This window comes from Falco cherrug, chromosome 3, assembly GCF_023634085.1.
Source record: "Falco cherrug isolate bFalChe1 chromosome 3, bFalChe1.pri, whole genome shotgun sequence".
Lineage (NCBI taxonomy): Eukaryota > Metazoa > Chordata > Aves > Falconiformes > Falconidae > Falco > Falco cherrug.
Window position 1 is genome coordinate 37215059 of NC_073699.1, and position 26825 is coordinate 37241883.

A 26825-nucleotide genomic window follows, 5' to 3' on the forward strand; every position below is an offset into this window, starting at 1 on the left:
TCTGGTACTTTACTTCACATTATCCACTTCCAGTAGAGAATTGCATTTTTAAGAGACAAGAGCTTTAACATTATAAAATAGTTCCTTGCAAGGCTTTTCTGAGGGAATTGTTCACAAAGCAAACTTCCTTGCTAGTTCTCACCACCTGGGAGTGTCTTTTCTTTACTGCAGAGTCAGGAAAACACAGAAGATAAGGTTTTTACATTCCTAAGTGATACGAATCCTTCATCTGTGCAGCTCTGTTTTGTTTTCATACATTCATGTGCCCTTTGGACACTATTAGTAAGAATATACAATAATATAGAGGGGTAGGGCTTTTGCTTTTGTCTTTTTTTATGTGAAGGCAGAATTGAGGATAGCAAGATGGTGCTAAGTCAAAATAATCATGTCTGTAAGACTTTTAAGACTAGTGCTAAAATAAGAATGAGACATGACAAGGGGTCTTGAGCAAATGGAAATGATAAAGCTGGAAACACAAACGTGAAAAATAAATGGTTCCTATGAACTTCATCTGTATTGAAAAAGACTATGTCAAGAGCGGGGTTTAAATTTTTTTGGCTGCACACTTGCATGGGACAGAATGTCGTTAAAACAATTCCTATAAAAGCTTCTTCCTAAGCAGGCAGATGTCCGGAGAAATCAATGCCTGACATGGCACTGCAGGCTCGTGGCGGGCGAGGCACTGGTGCTCCTGCACGCTGGATCAGGTTCTGGGCTTTTCTGCTTGCACGGAGCCAAAGCATTTCTAATTATTTCAACAGAGCAGTATTGCATGAAGACTTTTATAGGCAAGAATAGGATTAAAAGTGGCAAATAAAATGGGAATACAATCTTTCAGATTATTTGCAGTGGTTTTCCCTGTCTGTTTTAACCACTTCCTTGCCAGAGTGCAGTGGGAACAAAGCCGTGGTCATCTCAAAAGATTTTCTAGGCATTTTGAGAGATGCTGTTGCAGCATATATGAAGCATTAATGTAGTGTTGCTTTGGTGTGCCTGGGGGATTTATGTTGTGTTGATGCAGTGGCAAATCAAGTAGGCAATGTCCAGTGCTGTGGGTGGTACTGCTGACACTGTTAGAGGAGAGGGACAGGAGCAGGCAGCGGGGGAAGAACAGGGATGTGGCTGCAGCAAAGGGCTGGCTGAAGAATGGAAGCGCAGAGCAGAAGTCAGAGATGGTAGGTCACAGGTAACAGCAGACCTTAATTGGTTTTGTCTTTATATCTGTGAACAGTGGTTTTGTACATGTAATTATACTGTGTGGTAAATACTTACTTTCTCTGGAGGCATCAGTTTGTCCGGAGGCTTCAGCTGCTTATCCTTTTATGACCTCTCCCATGTTAAATATTGTTATAAAAAAACCAAATAGCACTGTGAGTGTTTTACTTCTTAAAAGAGGAGCCATTGGTAATTATTATTGTATCAGTAAGAAGCAACATAATAGCCTGAGTATTTGACACCTCCTGTACTTATTGACAATGTTAAATTCATGCAAAGTATGGCCACCTATTTAAATGAGCAAATATCTAAATGGCTGCCTAACTTACTTTTTTTGCGTGAGGCTCGTCTTGGTCATAAGCTCATAAAACACAAGCAAAGTAAGTTTTGTTTTATCAGGATTTGATATGAATGGAAAGACTGCACTTAAAAGGAAAAAAAAAAAGCTGCTTCATAGAGGCAAAGAGATTTCTCTGCGTGTACAAGACCTGTAATTTTTGAAAGTGTGCCTGCCAGCCCAGGTATATCTGTGCTAACGGATCTCTTAGACAAGATCTGTATATGGCTGGTATTTCACATTCTTAATGTCTGTGTTTTAGTTTTGAAGAGGTTACACATGTGAGATAACCCACCCTTATTTGAGTTTATTTTCTCTACATTCTATAAAATTGGGAAAGTAAAAAATATCAGGAAACCTGTATTAGTTGGCCTGATTGGGATTGTCGGCTGTGATGCTTCCAGTGGCAGGGAACAGAAGCTGGTTTCCTAAGGCATGTTTTCCAAGCTGATGTTCCTGGATTTGTCTGAGCAAAGACTCAGGCTTTGACTCACTATGACTTCTGGTGTCTAATACAGAGAGAATGCTAACAGCTACCCCAGAAATCTGATTTTAAAAGCGCTGGAAAAAGAGAACTAATATTTTGACTTTGCCTTCATCAGACAATAAAAGCAAAGGTGGAGAGGGTACAATTGCCGTTTGTTGAACATCATTGCTGAAACACTTCAGAGAAGGCGAGGCTTTCCTAAACATACTGCATGATTAATTTGTTTCCTCTGCCCTGCTGATTCCAAACGAATTGTTTCTCCTTCTTGCAGTGGGTGCAAGACTCATCTCCCTGGCTGTAAAGTGAGCAGACTTTGCTGCCTGCATTCCCACAGCAGCAGCAAGTGATCTTGTCTGAAATTAAGATGCTTTCCATCATCACGGGACTGTCACTGGTGCCTCAGAGGCAGCAGCCAGGGTCCCTGTGGGGAAGTTCACAGCTGGCTGCGGCTGCTCCGACGCCTTCCTTGCGAGGAGAGGAATGCACATGAAAAAGGAGAAAAACTGTAATGAAATCCATTAGCAACTGTTAGGAAGGAAACAAGCTAGGGTAGATGAATTTTAGTAGAACGAAAACTATTTATACAAAGGCAGCTTCTGTGTTGCAATAACTGATGGCTGTGAAACAGGGTGACCTCTCTTCCCAGGGCCATGCTGGGTGGCAGGACAATGGAGGTGGGGAGCCCCAGCCTTGCTCCCTGCTCCAACAGGGCACAGAGCACCCCAGGAATGCTTCCCGGCTGTGGGAGAGGTGCTGGCAGGAGTACTGCCCTGCTGGCTGCCTGGCCACTGCTTTCTCTGCTGTCAAGGGAAGGGAGCTCTGTGAAGGCCAGGCTGTCAGTACAGCAGGGGGGGTTATGCTTTGGGCAGGGGGAAAGCACATGGTGCCTTCTTTACTTGTTCATCTCCCCTCAGGCTTAACAGAAAATGTTTTTCTCACATCCCTGTCTGTCCATCTGTCTGCTTTGGTGTGGGAGAAAACACATGCTGAAGCCCATATAGTTCCCGTGGATTTAATGCAAATACTGAAGAAGAATTTCAAGATTTGGTTGTGTGGGTTTTTTTCTAAAAGTAGGCTCTTGTGATCCTCTGCGGTATGTAATTACATCTTCTGGCAAAGCTTGCTTGATTAAGCAAATCCCATCTCTGATCTCTGTTTTAGGGTTTTATGCTAGCATCTCTCTCAGTTCAATAGGTAGGGATAGGCAGTACTGTTTACTGTCTTGTCCAGTGTATTTTATCCAGTACAGTGTCTCGAGGTGGTGAATAGGCTTCTGCTAACCCACTGGCTTTCTCAGCAACTTAGGTAAAGATGACAGAGATCACATGAAGTAAAAAAACAACCCACCTTGGAATCATAGAATCATTTAGGTTGGAAAAGACCTTTCAGATCATCAAGTCCAACTGTTAACACAGGACTGCCAAGTCCACCACTAAACTATGTCCCTAACCACCACACCTATGCATTTTTTAAACACCTCCAGGGACAATGATTCCACCACATGCCTGGGCAGCCTGTTCCAATGCTTGAAATCTTATCATTTACAAGTTAATGCAGGATTCCTTAAGCATCGCGTTCAGTTCCCACTGGCAGACTGATTTAAACGGTTGTTTTGTAAAGACAGAGACATGCAAATGTTCTTGGAAATCCTCCTTGTCTGCATGCCAGTCAGAGTGGTGATGCTCTGCATCAAAATCACTTTCAGTCCACTCTGTCTGCCACCTCCCACACAGAAGAGGAAGGTGGTAGGTGATGGCACGCAAATGGCAGTTAGCTGCAAAATTCATCCACTGGAATGAAGGCATCATGGTAGACGAAGGCTTTTTGGTGCTGTCTCAGCAGCTTCAGTTTGGCATCACCTGCTTTATTGAGCCGTGGTCCTGTAGAGACATATTTAATAATTACAGGCTGAAGTCTCTGTTGCAGATACTGGCTTTCATATATCAAAGGCTGGTGGAGTGGAGGTGCACTGAAGGCTGAGCCTCTGCTTGCTGACTGTGATGATTCTCGATGCTCGAGCTAATTTTCGTGATGATGATGTTAGTTTAAAAAAAAAAAAATAATCAAACAGAACAACCAGCTTCTGTCATGGCCACGCTGTGTGATCAGGGCAAAACCTTTATGAACAGGTACCTTCAGAGCCTTTAGAGAGCTCCGCTGGTGGTCGGACACTGCTGGCTTACCTGGCCGCTTCACTCTCAGAAGTGTTTGTTGAAAGTATACGTGACAGTCAGGGCAGGGCCCAGTTTCTCAACACGCTTGTGTAAGTGTGACTTTATCAGACACTTGGGAGTTTTGCTTTTTTAAGTTTCCATTTGAATTACTCTCTACATTCTTTCATTCCAGCCTTCTGAATCAAGTTTGAGTGAGGCTTTCAGATACATGCCGATCCATCCATGGCAAGTATTGCTAAAGGAGAACAAAGTACTGAAGGACAATATAATGTTAGATAAAAAAACAGGTCTGATCTCTCACAGGTAGTGTGGAGTCCAAGCAAAAAGCATAAAATCCCAGGACAGCAATGGCAGAAAAAAGCTGCAAACACTTTCTGTTACTGATCTGTTGTTCATCTGCATCAGGAGCATTATGAATCTGAGGTGCCAGCAGCTTCTTTGGGCTGGTTTGTTGTTTTGGCTTTTTTTTTTCTTTTATACCAGTAACATAGGTCAAACTTCAGGCAGTATTGCTGGATTTCAGTCTAGGGCCACCTGAAGCAGATGGACGGGCAGCCAGCTCTCTGCTCTGTCCTGTGGGTACTTAGGAGGACAGCACGAATAGCCTTGGTTATGTTAAGTAATGTTTGACATAATTATCCAGCTTCATATTAATGTTTTGAAGAGGGTTAAGGTTGTCCATCTTGTTTTTCCTGCTTTTTAAACCAGGTTTCACTGTGAAGGATATAGTACTAATCAGAGACCAAGAACTGTTAGCTGACAGTGTACATCCCATCCTGGTTTTCCTGAAATGAGTCTTCCCATATTGGTCGTTATCCCAATTTACTGTGGTTAAACAAAAGTTTCTAAAAGTGGTTTCTTTTAATTTTTTGTATATTAAATAATATTTTAAATTACATAAATGCTACAGACATCTTTAGTACTGATTCAGTACTCAAATGCACTTCAACAGTTTCTATAGAGCAGTAGCTCTGGTAAGAGGACTTATATAGTTTGTGTAAATGCTTGTGCAGAGAAAATTAAACCTTAATAATTACATTCCATATAAATGCAATTCCCTGAACAGAAACAGTTTTATCTGTTATGTTTTTGCTTAGTATGATGCCACCACTTCTGGCAGCAAATCTGGGATAATTCGGACAGGTCTGACAGGATCAGGACTTGGATATGCAAGTCAGTTGTAGGAGGCAGGATGCAGAGCAGTCGTGGCTGGTTATGAGGTAGTGACACAGGTATCCTCAGATGCTTTATCACAGCTTGTCAGCAAATGACAGGAGGATGTCATTCTTTGTCTCTTGCATTTATAATCTCAAAATTAAATCCTTAAATTGTAAATAGATTTTTATCTTCTGGTGGGTGTTTTGCCAATTAGCATGGTGTCACTTCCATTTCCAGAACCTCTGCCCACTAGTTTCCTATAGTCTGGCCAATTATTTTGAGCACACTTTAATAAGATTTGACTTTTTTTTAAAAAAAAAAATAATTATATTCCCTTGTGCATTAGTTTAGCAATTTGATTTAGATAATCAGATCTTGTCCATATATCCAAATAATTCAAGAGAGTTTCTTCTGGTTAGCTATGACAATATAGGATAATGGATTTGCACAATTTTTTAACCAAATCTGAAAACATTTGAATGTCATGAGTCAGAAAGAGCTTTGACCTGAAATTTAATTAAGGAGTGGAAAATAGGAAAAATGGGAGGATGCAGGAGAGGATTAAACAAAAAAAGAAAATCCCTGGTCATTCAAGACTTTAGTCCTGTTAAATGGTCTAAAAAGCTCTTGTCATAGAATAGTTGGGCCTTATAGATGACTGAAATTTGAAAATTAAGAAGAGTGGAATATGAAAACTTAATAATGTGATTTCTTTCTTTGTTTTTAATAAATTTGAGCAAGCTGCAGGGGAGAATAAAAGGTAAGCTGAAGTTGAAGGAAGCACATTTGTCGCTATCCATGTCCTAATGAGTAGCTTTAAAAAAACATATATAAGTATTTAGTTTTGACTGTAGCAGAGTGAGTACATTTGGTCTTGTCTGGACAAAGCAAGCCCAAATCTATCAAGTATTTGGCTGAAAAAAACAGTTGGAAATTCTGGTTACTACAAATGGAAACCAAAGAGCCATGCTCAAATGCTTGATAAATACTGAAAGCAGATGAGGTGAAAGTTTCAATTCCATTACCGGTGCTAATCAGACAGGTGGAAAGAGGAGAAATAAATTTGCAAGACATCAGGTGTTCTTAAAGCAATGCTTCACTGAACATATAGTAGTTCATAATTACACTAATGCTGCAAACTAACTTCTATAAAAAAAAAGATTTAACAAAATGTTTTGCATTCTTGTAATACAGAATATTAAACTGAGATCATATTGGTACACTTTAAATCTTCATAAGGCTTTGACTTGACTGCTTGAAGAAGGGGCTTTAGACACATGCTAAACATGCCAAATTAAAATCCACGTGGCCATAAGCCATGTGTAACTTGTATAGATGATGTATTCACCTGAGTTAGTCAAGAGCTTTTAACAGAGAACAGACAATAGATCCAAATGATCTGTGTCCAAGTAAAATACTTCAATAAGACAGCTCAAAATGAAATACAGCCCTCTGCAGCAGTGGAGGCAGTCTGGCATGTGTGTGTCTTTGGCAAGCATAGGAAACATGCAGGTACTTCCCAGGACTGGCAAGCTCCCAGACGGAGCAAAAGGTGATGCTTGAAAAAGTGTAATCATGTGTTTAGTCCCTGGATCTTCCATAGATGGAGAGAACCTGGTACAATCCTGCACTGGTCTCAGTGGGTAGAAGGACCTGGTGAGGGGCACATACTGATGCTGTGCAGTTCTACAAGTAAAACTGTCACTGGAAGTAACGCTCTTAGAAAGTTAATGCAGGAAGGGACAGCAGTGATGAGTTTGACTGGAAAAATTGCAAGGGAAGTCTAGAATAAGCAGTGTTATCAAATTGGTTTTCATCAACAGCTAATCCAAATTTAACGAAGATCTCTAGGGTTAAGGCTTCATTATCGCCTGATGCAGGCTGAACACAACTGTCTTTGACTAGTTGAAGATTTGATGTAACACCTATTTAGGGAAGTAATTTACAAGTGTAATTCTTATCTGTATAGACAGAGATGTTCATAAGTCGCTTAAAGATGTTTGCTTTATATTTGCAAAGATTGAATTTGATATCGGGTATCAAAGCGGCAGTGACTAAGCCTCGGCATACTTCATTGGAGAAAGAAACTCTTGGTCATGTGTTTTCTGAAAACTGAATGTTGTATCCCACTGTCTCTTAGTTGTAGATGTAAAGTGGGAGTGTGAACGTATGTGTGGTAAAAGCCTGTGAGCAAACCAGATTTTTCAGAGTAGCAGTGTACTAAGATGTCTAATAATCCTTCTGCAGCTCCAAAAGCACATACTGCACTTGCTGTCCCTGCCAGAGTGCGCACTGTGCTCCTTCCTCTTGCATTTTTTTACAGAAAAGATCTCTGAAACTTTCATTCTGCGCTTCCTTAATCCATCCCTCCACTGAATGACAAAACTCTTTGGCCGCCTAAATTGCCCTGAACAATATCTTTGTGGGTTTACACTCTTTCTGAGCTAAGGATGTGTGAGATAGAGGTGAGGGACATCTCAGGTGGATGGTGGGCAATCCAAACACACTGGAAGTTAATGGAGTTACTGTGTGGTTACACCAGTGAAAATTAGGTCATTTGCTGTACTTCTAAAATGTGAGAATAGTCTGAAAGTATTCATTTTTCACATGACACTAAGATATAATGGTTGGATCTTTACATGCCATAGATAGGAAGAAAGAAAAAGTAAGGCCTTTAAAAAATCAAAATCAAATAGGACCACGAAGAACCAGAGAAAGAAGGATCTCCAAGGAAAAAAATGATAAATTATGTCAAATGAACCACATAGGTAAATGATAAATCTCTCCTAAATGATTCTATGATTCTGTTCTATGATTCTATATATCTGCTGACCGATGTAAATACTATGAATTTTTGTTTTCACATTTGAGTTTGTGTACACTAAGTACAACATGAGCCCTTAAGTAAAACCTGGAGGTGCAATTTCTTAGAGATGACGTGAGATGGCACAGGCAGGCTGTCGCACTCTCCTCCTCTCCACCCAAGATTTCCAAGAGAAGGAACCATCATTAATGTTCTTGACTACCTCCAAGCCGAAGTATACCATTAGACATTTTGTATTAGGCAACCTATTGATGCTATGTTGCGGTTCCCAAGTGTTGCACAGTAAAAAAGGAAAATGTTATGAGCAGAATAATGCTAAGGAGCACTGATCCATGTTGACTAAGAAACTTAGGAAAAGCAGAAAAGGGAGGTGGCCTGTAGGACATTGCTCTTGATTATACTTGACCTGGTTTAGTTGAAGTAATTCTGCTTGCCTGTAGCAACAAGTGTTTCCTAATGTATTTTACCATTAGGTGTTGTGTAGACTGGCCTCATGCAGTCATCAGTTAGGGCATCCTTTTGATTCTAAATAACTGCCTCAGCCCTTTTTTTTAAGGATAGAAGTACATGCATTTTTGAGATTACTTACATAATTCTACAGAGCAAAAAAAGATCCCATTTGAGACTCATCAGCTGTGATGCTCACCCTGGAAGCAACTCTGAAATATGTTTTAAATATTTAAGATATTCTGTTGAAGAACATCTGATTTTGTTTATTGCCATGGAGTCATAGGGCTCTGCTGATATGAACCAATCCTGATACTGCTTAAGTCCATTTGGCAACATCCTTAAGACAGGTAACTTGATCTTCCTAATAGATAAATTGAAAAAAAAATCCTTAAGAATTGTTATTAAAAGATAAAATTAGACAAGGTGGTTACTCATTTACAGCTCTCCTTTCTCAACTTAATTTTGCGTACAAGATGAAGAGTCTTACTGGGCTGTTACTACCCACTGGCGCTGCCATTCAGTTCTCCTGAAGATGATGTTGGAGTTTGGCCTCAGTGAAATGCTTTGAAATGAGTTATTTTCAAAAAAAGTTTATAAAGTCCCTCCAGAAATCTCCCTCTTATTTTGCTGTCTCGTGTTACAAACTCATAAGTGTTAATTTGGAAGTGGCATATCTGTGATTGCTCGTTACTCAAGATACCCCTTGCCAGTTCTCCAAAAATTTAACAGCAAAAAAGCCCCGAGAGCTGGGGCACCAGTGATGGCTGCCTGACCCCACTGGCGATCCTCAAGCCTGACCTGGTAGGACCTGCTAAAAGGATGAGATAGGGCCCCTGGGTGTTTGCCAGCAAGTCACCAATTAATACTGATTGCATGGGAAATTATTGTAACACTGCGATGGTTCATCAGGGACCTGGAATGAGTCCATAGCTGTGCTGCACCCTGGCGTTGTGTGTCCCTTGGTTTTTGCTTCTAGAAGAAAATGCGTTGTTGCTGGCTGCTCTGTTCAGTTGCAGTGCTTTAAGATCCGAACTAAAATTACTGTGAAAGAATGTGAAACAGCTAGCATCTATCATGGAGGTTGGCTTGGGAATATTTGAGTTAAACTGTAAAATTCCAATTGGTTTCAGAAGGAATCATCTCCGACTCCTCTGGAGCCGGGCCAGATGGCTTCTCATTTTCTTATAGGAAAGAAAACAAAGCTGAACTTACACAAAATATGTGCAACATGCACATAATAGTCCTTTCAAAACAAGAAAAATACAGACGTCTGATTTTAAAAGGTCTTTCTGCTTTGTCTCTCTGATTTCCAAAGGGAGCTTTGCAGAAAACTTGGATTTAAGATGCTGTCTTCCCCTCTTCCTAGTGACAGCTGTATACATCTGCTGAGGATGTTATCGTCTCATCCTACGGTCACTTGTTAAGTTCGTGAAGCATCGTGCCTTCTTGAAAATTAAACTGATAATGCTGTGGGGAGGGAGCGAGCAGCCAGCGTGCTCAGAGGCTCTCTGGAGTGTGGTTCCTGAGCGGTGCAAGAGCAGCTGCTGCATCCATGCTCTGTCGTGCACATTGCACTTCAGCAGGGAGGGGAGCTTTCCCAGCCAGTTTGGAGAGGCAGTCGGTGGCAGGTGGGGTGTGTAAGGCACGGTGCCGTGTCATCGTGCTGCAATTTTGCCTCTCTGTCCTGCTCTTGGAAAGGCAGACAAGGCTTCAAGTCATAAATTGCATTTTGTGTAGCTCCTCCCCTATTTCAGCTGCTTGCTCACACAGCCACCCACAGATCCAACACAAAAATGTGCAAAGTGAGGCAGGGAGCACTCTCACCAGCGCAGATTTCATCTGCCCCCTAGGTGCCAGGGTGCCCGTCGTGCGCCGACACCATCTTACCCCTCCTGAATGTAACAAAGCTTTGGCTAATCACAAATACATAAGCATTTTCTCCCATCCATTCTCATCAGCCTGTACTCCAAGAAGAAGGAAAAAAAAACGTCCGGGGCTGTACATGAGTGTGCCTTTGTGCCACTGTTGGTTCGGCGGGTTGACAGAGGCAGCATTGTTCGCAGGCTGTGGCCGGCTTGGCAGCCAGAGAAGGTGGGGATCTGCGCTGCGAATACGGAATCGGCAAGGGGCTGAGGACAGGGGTCAGGAAATTCCTAGAGCTGCATTAACAGCAAGAGGGAGTTTCCGAGCATCACACATAACTTCTCCTGGTGTCTTCTGCACAATGCAAACAGGGTCCAGGATGAGGAATCCTTGTTAATCAAAGGTAATGTTTTTATCTTTATAGCAGCACGGGAGTGATTGCTGCTATTGGGTTATTAATTACAATGTGGATATACGACAGGGGGAAAAGTTGCGAAGTCCACCGTACTCCTTAGGGGGATAGAGCTTCATGGTGGCATTGTGCTGCCGCTGAGGGTTATTGAAGTTTGCCTGATCCCCTTTATGTGGGCTTAGTTTGCATTACAGTAATGAGAAAATCTCTGTGTGTTCTTATCAGAGGAAGAAAAGATCATTTAGTCTCCTTCTCCAGCTTTCTTACTTTTTAAGCCAGAAGCTACTATGTATATGCAATATTAAATTGATTTTGCTAATAGAAATACATTAACTTATAGCCATTAGGCAAGATAAATACTTCTTCCTATTACCAGAGGCAGTTCCTCACTCCCCCCCGCAGGTACTACTCCCTGGGGTATAAAACACCCTGTACAGCAGCAAAAAATTAACATTTGTTCCACATCCCTCAGCAGAAAGAAAAATCGTTGTCGCATTTATTTTTTCAGCCAGTTTGTAATAACTGTGATTACGCAGACTGTGCTAAACAGATTTGATGTTGTGATGCGGATACCTCTCCTGTGTTATGACTACTTTTATGATATTTTTAGTAGTTTTTAAATTACTATTATTTTTCTAGTTTAAAAGTAAAGATATATTTTGTCTGAGCGCTTCTTCAGGTCTCTTTGCTGTTCTTATTGCTGTCTGTCCCTTGTAATTGTTAACTATATTTTTGAGAGTGTGTACTGCTATTTGGGGATGATAAGGAGCGTGTTCTTAAAAGTGCATGCCTTGGAGCTGTGGCTGTTGTTCATTTTGTGTGCCCAGGTTGATGTGCTTTTAGGCTGAATGGGCTCAGCTGTGGTGGGGACCCCCCAACACAGCCCCAACACTGGAGCTTTTAATGTCACAAGTGGCATCTGAAAGATACTGGGGGATTTTTTTGTTGATTTTTTTTTTCTAAGTGAGGTTGTGTGTGTATGTGTGTAAAAAAGAGGAGAGTATAATTTGTTTTCTGAAGGACTTTACTCTTTTCTGAAAGTGGGGCACCATTCGTTGCGTGTCATTCAGGAGAATGCAGCTTGTACCTCCTGTTTACCCGATGGCACGTAGCAGCCCCGGAGGACACATGCTGCTTTTGTGCTGTTGTTTGGTTTTAATCTTTAGGGAGCAACTGTTTCGAAGAATAAACACATTGCCTTGTAGGAGAAACTCCACATAACATCCTGCTAGTGACAGCGGCAGCCGCTGCCCATCATGCTGCACATCCCTCTGCCAAAATCGGTGGGGCTTTGCTGGCTGGCCAGCCAAAGGCCGGGAGCTGCAAGCTGGGTAGCCATGAGGGTGGTTGAAGGAAGTAACGTTTAGAAGTGTTAAATTAAAACCGCAAGGCTGCTAACTGCTTGCTCAAAACACAGTATCTGAGTTTATCTGGCCCTCAGCCTGGGAATTTGCAGCATCCTCTTTGTGAAGGAGAGTCCACCCTACTAACCCGTACGCAGTCCCCCAGGCTGCTTGGCATGTCCGGCACCAGGCAGGCAGGTGATGCGCCTGTTCCCTCCCTCCAGGCAGGCTTTCCCTGTGCCCCCCCCCCTTACTGAGGGAGAGGGAAGCCATGGGCTCCAGCATGGGGGAGCCAGGTCCCTGCTCCCCAGCTGGTCAGCAGGGATGGAGGGATGATGCTGGACCCTGCGTCCTGCCATGTGGACATCAGCATTTTAACAGTGCCCTTCTCATTATGGAGGTGTGTTCCAAACAACACCAGCTACAGTAAAGAAGAACATTTTAAAATAGTAATAAGCATGTTTAAACCTGCCTAACATTTATTTTATCTATCAGATGAGATATATTTATGGTCATTACCTCCATGAGAGGAGGAAGTGAGACCCTAGATTAGATTCTGTGTCTTTCAGTGGTTTTCTTGCACTTGTCAGGGACCAGTAAGTGTGGAAATCCCAAATCAGAGCTTGTCTGCACAAGAGAAAAAATGGAACCAGAATAAATAAAGAGGTTGCAATTCGCAACTGTTTTTCAGTGGATGCTTTACTAAAGACACTCGTATCAGAAAATAAAAATATATGTGGATAAATGTGGTTTGAGATTAAATCAAAATTCATGGAATCATACAATAGTTTGGTTTGGAAGGGACCTTAAAGATCATGTACTTCCAACTCCCCTGCAACATGGTCCGCTAGACCAGGGTGCCAAAGCCCCATCCAACCTGGCCGTGAACACTTCCAGGGATGGGGCATCCACAGCTTCTCTGAGCAATCTGTTCCAGTACCTCACCACCCTCATAGTGAAGAATTTTTTCCTTGTATCTAATCTGAATCTGCCCTCTTTCAGCTTAAAACCATTAACCCCTTGTCCTGTCGCTACATGCCCTTCTAGAAAGTCCCTCTCCACTGCATAAAAGCACTGGTCATTTATTATTGTGCATACACTGCCTTATACTGGTGTAGAGCCTGTTACATTACTTTTACTGCTGTGTTTTAACTGGCAAACACAAAGTTTTATTTGCTGTTATTTTAAAACAGTGGAGCAAATATGTCTCCCACACATAAAATAACCCTGCTTAAAGTTCATTTGCTAGATGCTGTGTGCCTCATTTATACAGTGACTTTTATAACCCATTTCCTCCAGAGTATGTGACACTAAGCGGGAAGGGTCAATTTAAAATAAATAGCTTTTGCTTACACAGTCAACTTTCATCTGTTGTCTGTGTTTCTGTAAACAAAAAGATGCAACAGAGCTAGTGACGGATGTAAGCACAAGCAGAGCCTTTACAGTAACTTCTGAACTTCACTTCGTCTTTTTTTCAGCACAGAAGCTTTCGCTTCCTCACTGGGAGAGCCTGTATGAAGACCTGTGTGGATGGGGGTATAAGGTAAGGAATACACCCCCTGAGAGCTGGGGGTTTGAAGTTCTTCCTAACTTTGCATTGCTACAGGGTTCCTGCATGAGAAGTTGCTTCACTCTGCCTCTGATTTCTTCTCAGAAAGACTTGCGTATGGTAGTCCTGCATTGTTTGGTAGTAACAACTATGTGAGCAAAATTAACTGTTTACTGTGTAGATGATGATAGGTCTTAAATGCTGTTGAGTTTCACTGTCTTGTGAAGTTTTATATGTGTACTTTTTCTCTCCCACAAGCCTGAGACAGTGCCTTTGGGGAAGGGATCATGCTGTGTGGCTGGTGTAGCTCGTGGTGCAGCACGTCCCTGTGCAGCACTGCTTGCAGTGTTTTGTTCAACTTTGTAGTATTAAATTAAGAATTTAAAATTCTGATCCCCAGAAATACCATCACCTTGTGGCCCTCTCCTCGCCAACTTCACTTCTCTCTCCTCCTCCTGGGTAGCAGCCCCCATCGCCTCCACAGCCCCTCAGACATGGTGTGCCCGAGGCTTTTATCTGCAGGCAGACTGATGTTCCGGAAACAGCATCATTCTTACCTCCTCTCCCAGGACCTATGTGTGTTGTGTTTTACTCTACCTCACGCACTGAATGAACAAATAAATGGCCAATAAATGAAGAATCTATTTGAAATACGATGACTAAAAAACGTGTAGCTCTTCTGATTTGGGGCTCTAAAAGGCAGGCTTTAAGCAGTGCTAGGAAGATTACACTGCCTGCACAGATACTACAAAGTCTAGCACTGTTACTATCGTGTGCTGCTTGTTTCCTTAATCTCCTTGTTGAGAGACACACAGATTATTCATCTTAATCATCTATTTCCGCTGCATAGTAGGTACAGGAGGAAATACCACAGAGAGCTCTGTCACTGGGAAAACGCATCATTTGAATGTGCAATGCAAATATTTTAGCTAACCAAATGTAAACATTGTTTTGCCATGGGATGGGAAAAGACTGTCACAGACAAAAATGAGTTGACATAAGACTGACCCTGTATAGATGAGATACAAAATTGTGTTCACACATTTTGGTAATCAAAACAGAGCCCTTAATGAATTGCCTAGTGTGAAAGGGATTACAAACACAAATGTGCTTGACACAAGACAATCAGAAGGCGCTGCTGTATTAACGTTAGAAAGAAGGACTTTCAGGATTCATGGAGATCCGGGGTCCATGGGAGGGATGATGTGAAATGAGAAAGATGAGATGATGAAATATGTGAAATGGTAAGAACTAGAGAGAGGCTGGAGAGCCTGGAGGAGAATCTAAATCATAAGTATGCTCTGAATATCCATGCTGCTACATGCATCTGGCTGTGACTTGTGTTCACCTTGTCAGGACAGTTAATTCAGAAGTTTCCAAAGTTTAGAAGATGGTAGAAGCAACAAGGATACTAGATACAACAAGAAGCACTTCATTCACAGGCATGCTGTGGATTTTTTAGTTGGTGGATTCAAAGGAAAGCAGGGTTTTTAGGGAGCTCAGAGTGGTTGCTCATTAGCTCTGCCTACACTGGCTTTGTAAGTGCTTGAAGACTTACATTCAAGTGGTACTTGGTAGAAACGAGACATGAGGTTTAACTTTTGGTGCTGAATATAGTCCTGAAGAATAGTGCTGTAGCATAGGATCCAGAATCCTCCAGATACCACCTGACTTTATCATGCAGTAGGTGCTAAGCAGTAGAGAACCTAAATGGTCTTTGGATGTTCATCAGATTCCTGAGCAGAAGAAACAGCTGGAGATTATTTCATTGGCTTTATGTTCTAGCTTATGGATTGTTAATATCAGAAAATGAAGAAATGGCACAGAGGATTTAACTAGACTCCATGGATTGCGAGAAACTAGTTAGTGCTTATTTCTGTCGGCATGGGCCTATGTAGATGCCTAAGCAAGTAAGGTTTCATTATTGGAGTAGCTGGAGGATTTTTTTATTTTTTCTTGTGTTACCAACATTGGGTAATATATTAACATCTGCCTCACATTTGCTACTTCTTTGTTCTAACAGCTGGAAATTTACATTTACACATAGGCCTCAGAGCTAAAAATGTCATTCCCTGGGTTAAAAGCCCACACTGATTTTTGTCATTCTCCTTGTGAGGAAAGGAGAACTGGAAACACAGGGAAAAGACAAATGGGAAGGGCAGCCCCCAGATGATAAACGCATTCTGTTGGAGCACAGATTAATCATGCATAGCATAGCCTAAGAGTGTCATTGTCTGCTGTTACTACAGCAATTTAGCTGTAGCCAAATGAGCAGATCTATTAAGAGTAAAAATTATCTGAAGACAGCAGAAGAAACCAAATACTTAATTCATCAGTGAAGAGAAAAATACAATAGCGTTTTTTTCACTGTAGCGGAAATTAAGAGCCTTTTCTGTGTGGATGAGAAGTGTTTTGCATAGATGAGAATAATTTTGACATTATGCTTGAATAAAAGTTCTGTTGCTAGAAAATCAATCATTTTACTCAGTAACTTCATGTAACTATTCTCTCAAATATAGATAATCCAAATTTCTTTACCTCCCAGAGAGATATATCAATTTTTATGGGAAAGTATGAACACATTCAAAAGTAAGAACTTCATTTTTTCTCTTTAGGAGCAGGAAGCTCATATACTTTTGCTGAAGTGCAGTATTGTGTGCTTTTCCCCTCCCCCCCACCAGAAAAAAAGATCTAAAATGGCATATTTTAGCACAGGAAGAAAGGTAGGAACAGATTACTTTGTAGTGCTGAATTCATAGTGTCATTTTTCTAAAATAAAATAGCATTATTTGAAGAAGGGTTTTAGATGGCTGATGAGAGAGAGGGAATTTAAAAGAAGGAAAGGGAAGCCAGTTGAAAAATTTTTGGAAGGACAGTATAGACTTCAGGGAGAAAGGGAATTAGATAAAAGAATCTGTGAGAGTGGGAGTAATAATGTGAAGGGGAACAGACTGTGCTGGTGAGATCTTTTGGCCTAGGTTTTTAAAAGAATTCAGAATATGATCTACAATCTTTGTCTTTGTTTAGGAGGGGGAATGGGAGTTTTTCCATTTACAGTAAAGTGGAGTAATAATGCCATTGCCCCAGCTGTTAAAATATTTTACAATCTACTTCAAACTGCTTATTTGTTGCAGTGTTAAATTATGGATCGTTGTGGTCAGAAGAAAGAGAGAAATTGGGATTGATCCCCCCAAATGGGGTGAAAGCATAACTTATGCTTCCCTGAGAGGGGATGGGACCGCTAGTCCATTCCAGCTTGTTCTCACTCCGTTTGGTAAGAGACTGTTTTTTAGGAAGCCTCTTTGGTTATAAGTGAACAAATCTCAAGGTTCACATCTGCGAGGGGAACTTGGAAGCCTCCATCAAAGCCAGGGATAAATAGGATGCATATTTTGAGCCTGAAAGTGCTGTGTGAGGGTGGCTGTGCAAAGCACGTGAGGACCATGGCATCCCAAGCATCTCTGGCATACACTTGAGAACTGACTTGTGTAAGGCAGTGTTTCTGCAGAAGGTGGATGGGCTGCATGGCAGCTCCTGTGCCTACAGCTGCTTCAGAAGCCGCTTTGTCATCATGGTACATAGTAGTCCATGATCTTTGCCTACTTAGTCATTTCTATGTAACAATCTACACATTCATATCTACATATAACCTAGTCCAGACCGACAACGGTAACTTTCAGCGTTAGATAAATCTGCCCGCCAGTTTAATTTATACTTGCACTGTTATAGACGGTCAGTAACCTTAGACAACCCACTGTCATCAGACTAACTTGGTTTCTTAGTTTTGCTCTTGTGGCACAGACAGGTAGTTCCATTTCAGTGTCTGTGAAGTAAGGATAGTATGCTCCAATAATATTTTACATTTACACACCACCTCTCATTCCAGAGTACTTTATAAATCTTATATATTCAACACCACTGACCTTTCACAGTCCCTTGAGAGCAGAAGAGCAACCGTTTTGCAAAGGCAATATAAACCACAGGATTTTTTTCTCTATAATACTGGGGGGAACCCATTAATTACAGAATGAATTTTATGTTCCCTAAGCTACAGCTTCAGTTTGTATAGACCTTTATTGAAAATTTCCTCAAGGTAAGGTGCATAATCCTACATTTTGTGTACACCATTAACAAAGACCTAATTCATCTTTCCAAGACTGGACCTCTGGAAACGTTTCACTATTGCTTCTAAATGAACATAAAGGTATCACTACCTCTATACCTTGGCTGTCATTTTATCTGCAAATTGTCACCTCTTCCTGCAGGATCTGCCCAAAACATAGTCTGTATTCCCACTCAGTTGCTGAGGATCCTCCCATCTCAGTGTGAGAGGTACAGCAAAATAGGTGTATCAGAAAACCTAGTTAATTTCTTTTGAGGGATTTAAATGTATCAGATCTTTTGGGGTATCAAGCTGAAGAAATTCAGCATGGCTATGCATTGGGCCAGCATATGCAGAGGAAAGATGAGCAAAGCCAAAGGAACAAGGAGGAGGGACAGTGTCAGTGAGTTAATCTTCCTGGCATTCAATGCCTCTTCCCATAAACGTTTAGAGAGCAGTCCAAAGCCTGCTGAGATTGGTTAGCATCTGTCCCTGTATCACTGGAGCCATGGGGAAAGGCAGTGGTTGGTGAGGGAGTATGTGAGTGAGGTCCTTTGTCTGCTAGGGAATCCTTCTTGTGGTGTGCTTGTGATCCGGCTTATGTGCAGGACTACCTCGGTGGGGTCTGATTCCCTCTAATAAAAAACTCCAAGGGAGCTGCTTTTCTTATTTTTAAAGAAAAAAATAGATATGCAGCCTGTTCTAGTACAGTATTTGCCAAGCCAGCCGTTCTGGAGGTTTATTTGGGCCTTGTTTAGTCTTTTGTTTTAAACAGGACAGCAACATTTCTATTTCAGTTGTACAATTCAGCAAATGGATTACAAAACTGCATTTAACTGTGAATGCCACGGATGGTAACTCAGTTAATAGTAGATTAAAAGAATCTTTACATTTTCAGTGATTGTTTTGCCATTTTTCTCTCTTCCTAGCTTGTCTGGGTCTAATGTGGTTTATTCCATTTAGGAGCATTACTGAGACAAAAAACCCCATTAAAGCAGGCATTGTAGTCTTTGTTTTGGTTAGCACTCAAGACCGCTAGATAATGATGCTTAAAAAACCCCACCACCTCATGTTTCTCTCATGGTCATTAGTACTGTGATCACCACCGACCTTTGTACAACAGTGTAAGTCCTTGATTTTTTTTCTTTCAAAATCCCAGAGCCAGCTGTGAATTCCTTTAATATGGCCTGTGACATTTGAACTGTAACAGATCAAAAATAACAGTTCTTGCTTTTTCAGTGCTCATACTTACAGGAAATCAGATCTTTGTATGCAAGACTTTTGGTCAAAAACTATCACTACTAGCTAATATTTTGCAAAGCTATTTTATTGAAGTGATTTTCTTTCATTTTATTCCATGGTGAGACTTTCTAGACATTCAGACATGTACATGTTCTTCTCAAACAGCACCCTGCCCAGAGAAAGATATTTGCTCCACTCCTACCAACATAGGACCATTTCAGTCCCAGACTGATACAGGCAATTAATATAATTTCCTCACATCATGTTTAAACAGTGACATGTAATTCTAGGACAAAGCCTCTCAGCACCTCTTTCCACCACTCGTCTGCGCTCAGAGGATGAGCAGCTGCTATTACATGCTAATGTCTTTTGAGGGTGAATGGCCATTCTAGGACATGTTATTAACTATGTGCAAATGGGTGCATTTTCCATCCTCTTGTACAGAGTTGACCTCACATACTGTTCCCTTTACGGGTTTTAGGTTTGTTAACCAAAAAGAAAAATGAGAAAACTTATGAGTTCAATGAGTGGGGCTTGGCATCTTGAAGGATGAGGAATGTCCATCTGCAATTACATGCTCTGGCCATAGGGACCAGACCCCTCACCTTACAGACGTGCAGTGTTGCAGATCTCTAAGGACAGAAGGCTAGCGAGGTCAATTAACATTTCTAATAACACAGGTGACATTTTACCAGTATTGCTGCATTTTACCTACTATAGATGAATACTGCTGTACCTGAAAAGAGGCACTCACCCTAGTTTTCATCCTTTATTCTTGCAGACCAAAGTTGCCCTTTGTTTTCACTAACCTGCCAGCTCCAGGTGCAAGAGCCCAGCAGTCTCCTGAGGTCTCAAAGCAGCTCATCAAAGCCTCAGAGGAGGCTGATCGCTTGTTTTCCGGAATGTATTTCTATACCGAGATAAAAATTGCTGCTTTTTTTCCCCTCTCTTCTTCCTAAAGAGGAAAAAAAATGTGTGCATGAAAGAAGTACAGCATACAGCGATTTGTCACAGACTTGCTTTGGCTTATAACTCTGCAATATTACTAATGACAGTGTGTTTCTGGCTACGGCCATCCCCGGGCCCCAGCTCCAACATGTAGGGGACTCATGAGGGACGAGTGACCAGGAGAGCTAAATTTATAAAACATTCATTTTTGTTGGGCTGTTTCATGATTCACCACACTTTCTGAGGTTTGGAGCCCTTTTTTGTGGTTTGATCGTATTGCAGCCCAAGCCAACTAATCTGTATGGTTTGGGATTTTTTTTTATGAAATTTGCTCGCTAGAGCAACCAGTTCTGCTCTGTTCCTACTATTTGTTTTGTCTAGCCTTGCTCAGAGTAGATAACTAATGCAGTAGTTAAAATACCATCATGTTAATGCTTTTTGCTAGGAATGGAAAACTGCTTGTCTCGGAAGCAGTTAAGCATGAACCAGGCTGAAGAATGAGCTTCGGAGTGGTATAACCCTGGATTTAGTCACCACATTAACTGGATTTTTCCTGTTATTATTTTTAGTTAGATAGTTGCTGCAGTTAAATTAAAAGGTCTCTCCCAATTTCTAAAAAACAGGAGAGAAACAAATCTTGGAAGATACTATCTTAATAAAATCCATTTTAAAAATGCATAAATCCTCACTTGTGAATTCCTGGTAAACGTAGAATAAATTCCCACAGTTCATGATTTCTCCTTATTTATTTAATTTATATGTCATTATAACTCTGAGTGAGGCTTTACAAAACCACAGGGACACAATCTTTGCCCTAAAGAGATTGTAGCTGAAATTAGACACAGCATACAACCAATGTCTTCAATAGACAAAGCAGGATTACACCAAATAAAAATGGTTCATACTGTGCATATTGTGTATGTTGTAAGCTTGTGATAATACAATTTGTTTGGAAAAGACCTGTTTGCCCCCCCCAATGTGGTGATAAATAACAACCTCTGCAATAAAGCCATCATTTGTCTTTGCTGGTTTAAAGCAGAAAATCTGAGACACCAGTGACTAATCATTGCTATCCTAAGGGCAATTTAATTGAAGATCTGTATTTAATGGAGAATATGTACAGTGGCATATTTGATTTTCTAGATGCTGTGGCCTCCAAGGATCTTCACTCCATATTTAGACCCTTCTTCTAGTTTAATGATATTGCTTGCCTTGTGGTTTTTTTACTACATGATGAAAGTAGAGCCTCTTGGAGGCTCTAACAGGACTTCCACACTTTCTTCACCCTTCATTTTGGGTACACAGTGGATGAGAAGATTTAACTGAATTTTAAGTAAAGGAGTGTCTTAACTCCATACAAGAGCTCTTTTTCTACTATTTAGTTACAAGTACCTGTGTAATATTTTGTTTCTGGGAGTAAACCATAATTGTGAAGTACATCATTGTTTGAGTGCTCCTCAGCAGAAGAGGCTACCATCCTCATGTAAATACTGCATATACTTATATCAAATCCTCAGGCTTTATTTTGGCATTTGTATATCTAGACCTTTTGTTTAATGGGACTTTGGATAACAAACTGAGGTTTGGCCACTATTTCCAGAGCTCTGCTAACATACAGCTCATGACATCCCCTCTCTGGAGTGGGTAACACATCAGTGGTGGGAGCAACACGGGCTAGGCGGGGGGCAAGGGGCTGGAACCCCCATCACCACCTTCTCAGCCCCTTGGGCAGGCAAGGATTGGGGATTTTTTTTCCCCAGCAATTTGCTGAGATATGAAAGGGAGTTAGTGTACCTGCTCACCTACCCCACAGGATTCTGGTATGGCTAATTAGTCAATATTTGCAGAGCTCTGTGAAAACGCTTTAGAAGTGCCAATTATGAATTATAATTACCTTGTGAAGATGATTGGGAGTCCACGTTTGCATGTTGATTCAGGCCACAGGAGAAAGTCTTTCAAATAATGGCTCTTACTTAAATGACTTACCTATTCCTTATCTCTTGTTGTGTAGGTTTTATAAAGATGATGAGAAACACTAGTTTACCCTCAGGAAAGACCAGTCTGACTGTTTTTAATAATGAGTTATGTACTTAGTCACAGTAGGTAAATTTACAAACCGAGCAGGACACACTTAGAGATCGATTCTGTCTGTTCAGCAGATGGTTTTACACAACAGGCATCAGGACGAGCCTGCTGAGACTTTAGAACAAATACTTCTAAGTAACATTGCCATAAGCCTGTTAATACAGTGACAATTACTGTTTTAAACTCTGCAGAGCTCCTACTTTATTTATATCCCATCTGTTTACTGAAGTGTAATATATTTACTCTGGGAAGAGACTCAGTCTCAGCAGATTTACACTGAAGGCTGACATTTAAGTTTCAACTTACTTTCAAAAAATAGTAATTAACGTTTTGCACTAACTGCAGGACACTTAGCTGTTTTTTTCATAGCAGCACACCAGTGTTAAAGCAAGAATAGCCTACAAAAGAAGTCCATGACTGACAAATTTTGAAATTCCTGGAATTTTGATGGCAACAAGAATACTTTTGTATTTTTCTTAATGTCTCTGATTTCTTCTTGTAGCTTTATAAATGTTGCTGGTCTCTTTAACTGGATTTTTTAAAAATTATTTTATTATTTAATTTATTATTTGCTCTACTTTCATGTAAATTTGTTGGGCAAATAGTTGCCTGTAATGCAGGTTTATTGTTTTAATGTGTATATGTGTATGTTAATGTTGCAGTAAATAAAAAGAAACTAGAGTTGCACATAATTCCACAGAGGAGACAAGGTTCTGCCTGCAGTTACGATATGAGAGGAACTGGGAACAGAATTAGGCCAGCAGTTCCCTGCATACCTATCTGTTTGCAGTAACATAAAATTGCAATGAGGAAGAATTACAGGGAAATGAGCACTTTAGAAGAACTTTTTTTTTTCTTCAGAATATGGGTCTTTCGACAGTTGTTTGCTAATCCTATGCTTACACATGCATTCTGTAGCCGCATAGGGATGTTTAGCACCATGTTGATATGAGTCCACACATTGATGCTCCAGTAGAGGGGTCTTAAATATTCATACAATTACTAGTTTCATGTGGGTTTACTTGCTTCTTCTTTACCCACAGTTCTAGGCACCATCAGATAATCAAACATTATAGGGTCTGGGGTAGTGAATGTTTCTGAAAATCCGGACATTCATCTTTTGTCCTTCCAGCTGGAAGGAGTGTGATGCTCTGGCATTGTTCTACTTGGAGAAAAGTGTTCTGATATTAGACTAAAATGTTTCATCCCTGCATAAATCTTTACAGCTTTCTGAGAAGGATTTAGCGCTAAGAACATTCAGCCTTGTGTAAGAAATTAATGTAGAGAAAGATGCTTGTATCTGCGTAACAATTAAACATGATGTTACTGGTATGAGATTCAAGTGCAAATGAAAACTCCTAAATTGAAGCAAGTACCTGCAAGGCACCGTCAGGCTGTGTTGTAGTCAGTGGCGATCGGGGTCACCTTCAGGTGCCCACGCAGAAGCAGCTGGTGCCATTTGAGATGCCCTGGAACATCTGGGACATTTTTTGTAGTCTCTAATAGCTATCTGAGAAGCATGAGAGTTTTCTGTAGGTCCTGTGCCATGTCTGCCAACCACATCCAGACGCGGGTTGCATCTACCTTAAGAAAGCGTATTGAATACTGTTTTAAATGGCATAGGCTGTGCCCCTTGGCCTCCAGCTGCCACTCCAGAGGGCACAAATTGCCTGCAGTTCCTGCATCAAGTTGTCCATCTCAGTGGACAACTGCATAGACACCCAGATAGCTTGGATGTCCTCAGACAACTCAAGTGGTCCTAGCTGCCAGTGTTTAGGCAACTGATGGCATCCACGTGGGCTGGTCAGTTGCATCCCTTGTGAGGCTCCATTGCCTGGTAGTCCCTGGGAGTGCAGGAGGCTCGGACACGTCGTTCACACATAGGCACACTTGGGTATCTCATGCATCTCGTCAAGGATGGCTGACTTCACCCCATCATGTCACACGTGGTGTTTCACTGAGCCTGCAGTGCTGCCTGGGACTTTGTTGACAGGAAATGAAAAAACTAGGGAAGGGCTGAGAGGAGGAAGACAGGAGAGAAAACTGTAGCTGCTGCCAATGTTGCTGCTCTGCTGTGCTCTGTAACTCAGCTGATGAGAAGCACTGTGGATTTGACCCATGGTGTCCCAATCCTCCAGCCTCCAGCTGCAGAGCCACAGATTGGCAACATGGGCAGTTAAGCCAAGTCAGAAGCTGCACCGGGGGAAATCAGTGAACCTGAGGCTTGATTGCTGGGCAGCACCAGCACAGAGGAATAAGCTGGGTGTCAATGACTGTCAAATGACTGTTCTTCCGAGACAGCAGTAGGTACTCTGTGGTAACTGGCTTGTTTTCTTCATCTGTTTGGGCTGACCTTAGAATTTTCCATCATCATTTTGCCTTTTCCTTACCTTTGCTTCACCTGCATTCACCAGCAGTGCTGCCTTTGCCTATTAGCAGTTGTGTACCAGGGGATGTACTTTTTCTTCTTTTTGGCAGTTTCCATGCACATTTTGCTAGCTTTTTTGCCCCAAACCTTTTTGGTGCATGTCAGCATCTTATCTGTTTGCATGCACTAGGAACGATGGGAACCATGATCTATTTGGGTCAGTGCATGCCTGTGCGTAACTATTTCAAAATGAGGGATTTTCTAAGAATAAATTTTACCTCACGGATCTGGTTCTCATTCATTCCCACATAATAATCTGTTAGCTCCCTTCTGCTATTTTTTGACTTGTGAAACCAAAGTGAAAAGAGTGATGAGTATTTCTGTTGGTTTTGCTTTCTTCCAACAAACTCAGTCTTCCATTTATTCTGTTCACTGAATAACTCACAGAAATACATAGCAAAGCAAGTAGTTTAGCCGCTGCCCCAAAATTAAGGTCTACAGTCATGTGTTACAAGTCAGCTGTAATTTCAGAAAAGACCCTCTAAAAGGATAGCATGGTTGTTTTTCTGAAAGTAGTGCATCAGTTTGATGTTGTGTCTAAGTAAATGCAGATCTGGATGACCTCTGCTCTTCAGGCAGTTAGCCAGCTGTTCATCCTAGTTGAGAAAATCTTTCAACAAAAGGAAAAATTAATTTACTGTTGTTGCCATCAAATTAACGTGTGTTTCAGCTTTCAATAACTAATGGGTCACCCTCTCGATTTGTGAATGGTTTCTTTGAGGTCTGTTTCCTTCTGCAGAATCTGATTGCTTTACAATAGAACTGTCTCCCCAAGTGACTGAAAAGGTTAAAAAAAGGTTTGTTTACCATATAGTGTTAGGTTATCCTTTAAAATGAGCCACGTTCAGGAGGATATTACAGCAAGCGTCAGCACATCAAATTTCTCAAAGGGTAAAGATAAAACAGATGAAATCCAGAGCGTTTGGTGAAGGAAAATCAGACCTGAACAGGGCATTATAGCAGTGATGTAATGGTAAATTGTAAAAGGTAAGTAGCTGTTGAAATTGCTGGGGTGTGGGGGGTGTATTGTAGCTGAATGTGTGCTTGAGCTGACTTCTCATTATCACATATATATTTGTGTCTTGTATGTTACTTAATGTTATTTATCACATTTTAGGTAAGCAGTCCTATTAATTCCTATCATTTCATTCTCTTTCTGAGAGAGTGTTGTCATGTATTTCTTGTCATCTGCTCTTTGTATTTCTGACATGCCCTACCTTTTCGCACCACTTGGGCACCCTAATATTAATAGGCCATGACCAAAGTGATCAATAGGTGATGATATCAGTACTGGTGATTTTATAAGGAGTTTGTGTGAGTACGTTTGATTGGTGTACTCTTACAGAAAAATAATTCACAGGGGAAGAGGTGCTAAAACAAAAACATTTCTCAGGGTGAGAAACTCTGGGCTGATGGCAAGGGTGGCGGTGCCCTGCTGGAAGCACAAAGCCCCGAGGTGGGTGGAGAACTGACGGCAGGTCGTGGGTGGCAGGGGTGGGTGGCAGAAGGAGGCAAGATGACAGAGGTGGAGGCTTCCTGGCCACGCAAGAGTGATGGCAAGAGCTGCTTTTGTGGTATGTGTGCACATGGACGTGGGCACGGATCTCTGGTGCGTGTGTGTCTGCGTGTGCGTGTGCATGTGCCTGCTGTGGGCACATCTGCAGAGCTGAAGGACTCTTCTTAGCTGCTGTGTGAAAGACGTGCTTAGTACTGGCCAGCCATACAAAGGCTTCGAGCTCGCTGTCTGCTCTTCCCATCATCCATCACCAGTTTAAGACTGTTCTTCTTCTTACCTGGTCTGTCTTGACTGTCTCTCCTGTCCCTGAAGAACAGTTATCCTGTATCCAATATGGGTTTTCATCAAACTCCAGTCTTACTTTTCTTCAAAACCTTAACAAGACCAGGTTCTGTGGGGAAAAAGTAATGATGTGGGTCAGCACAAAACCCAAACCTGGGAGAAGAAAAGCCAGGCTGGTTATTGATTGCGTGAGATGATGTGATGCTTTGCTTGTCCTGCCTACCAGCAATTGCTTCTCTGTCATCATGCTCTGGCTGTTCATAACTCAAAAGCAGTAGCAAAACTGTTTGCAGGAGGCATGATGTATTTATCCTTCTCTCTGCAGTGCTACCCATATTGTAGTGCTTCCTGCTAAAAATAACACTAATGATAGTAACGTGGGAAAGCACAGAGGCAAGGGAAGTCTCACA

At 41.4% G+C, this 26825-nt stretch overlaps 1 protein-coding gene across 11 annotated transcripts in view; it reads left to right on the forward strand.

Moving 5' to 3' along the window:
- PAG1 (phosphoprotein membrane anchor with glycosphingolipid microdomains 1) overlaps window positions 1-26825 on the forward strand; it is a 116148-nt gene that overhangs the window by 54053 nt on the left and 35270 nt on the right. For 7 of the 11 annotated variants that reach the window (XM_055706520.1, XM_055706511.1, XM_055706514.1 and 4 more), the window contains one exon: window positions 13742-13806. The exons of 2 other annotated variants lie outside the window; for them this stretch is intronic. The gene's annotated coding sequence lies outside the window, so the exon portion shown is untranslated. Of the gene's footprint in view, window positions 1-10462; window positions 10737-10773; window positions 10912-13741; window positions 13807-26825 lie in introns of those variants that run through there. 2 more of the 11 variants (XM_055706516.1, XM_055706515.1) reach the window with 2 other exon arrangements.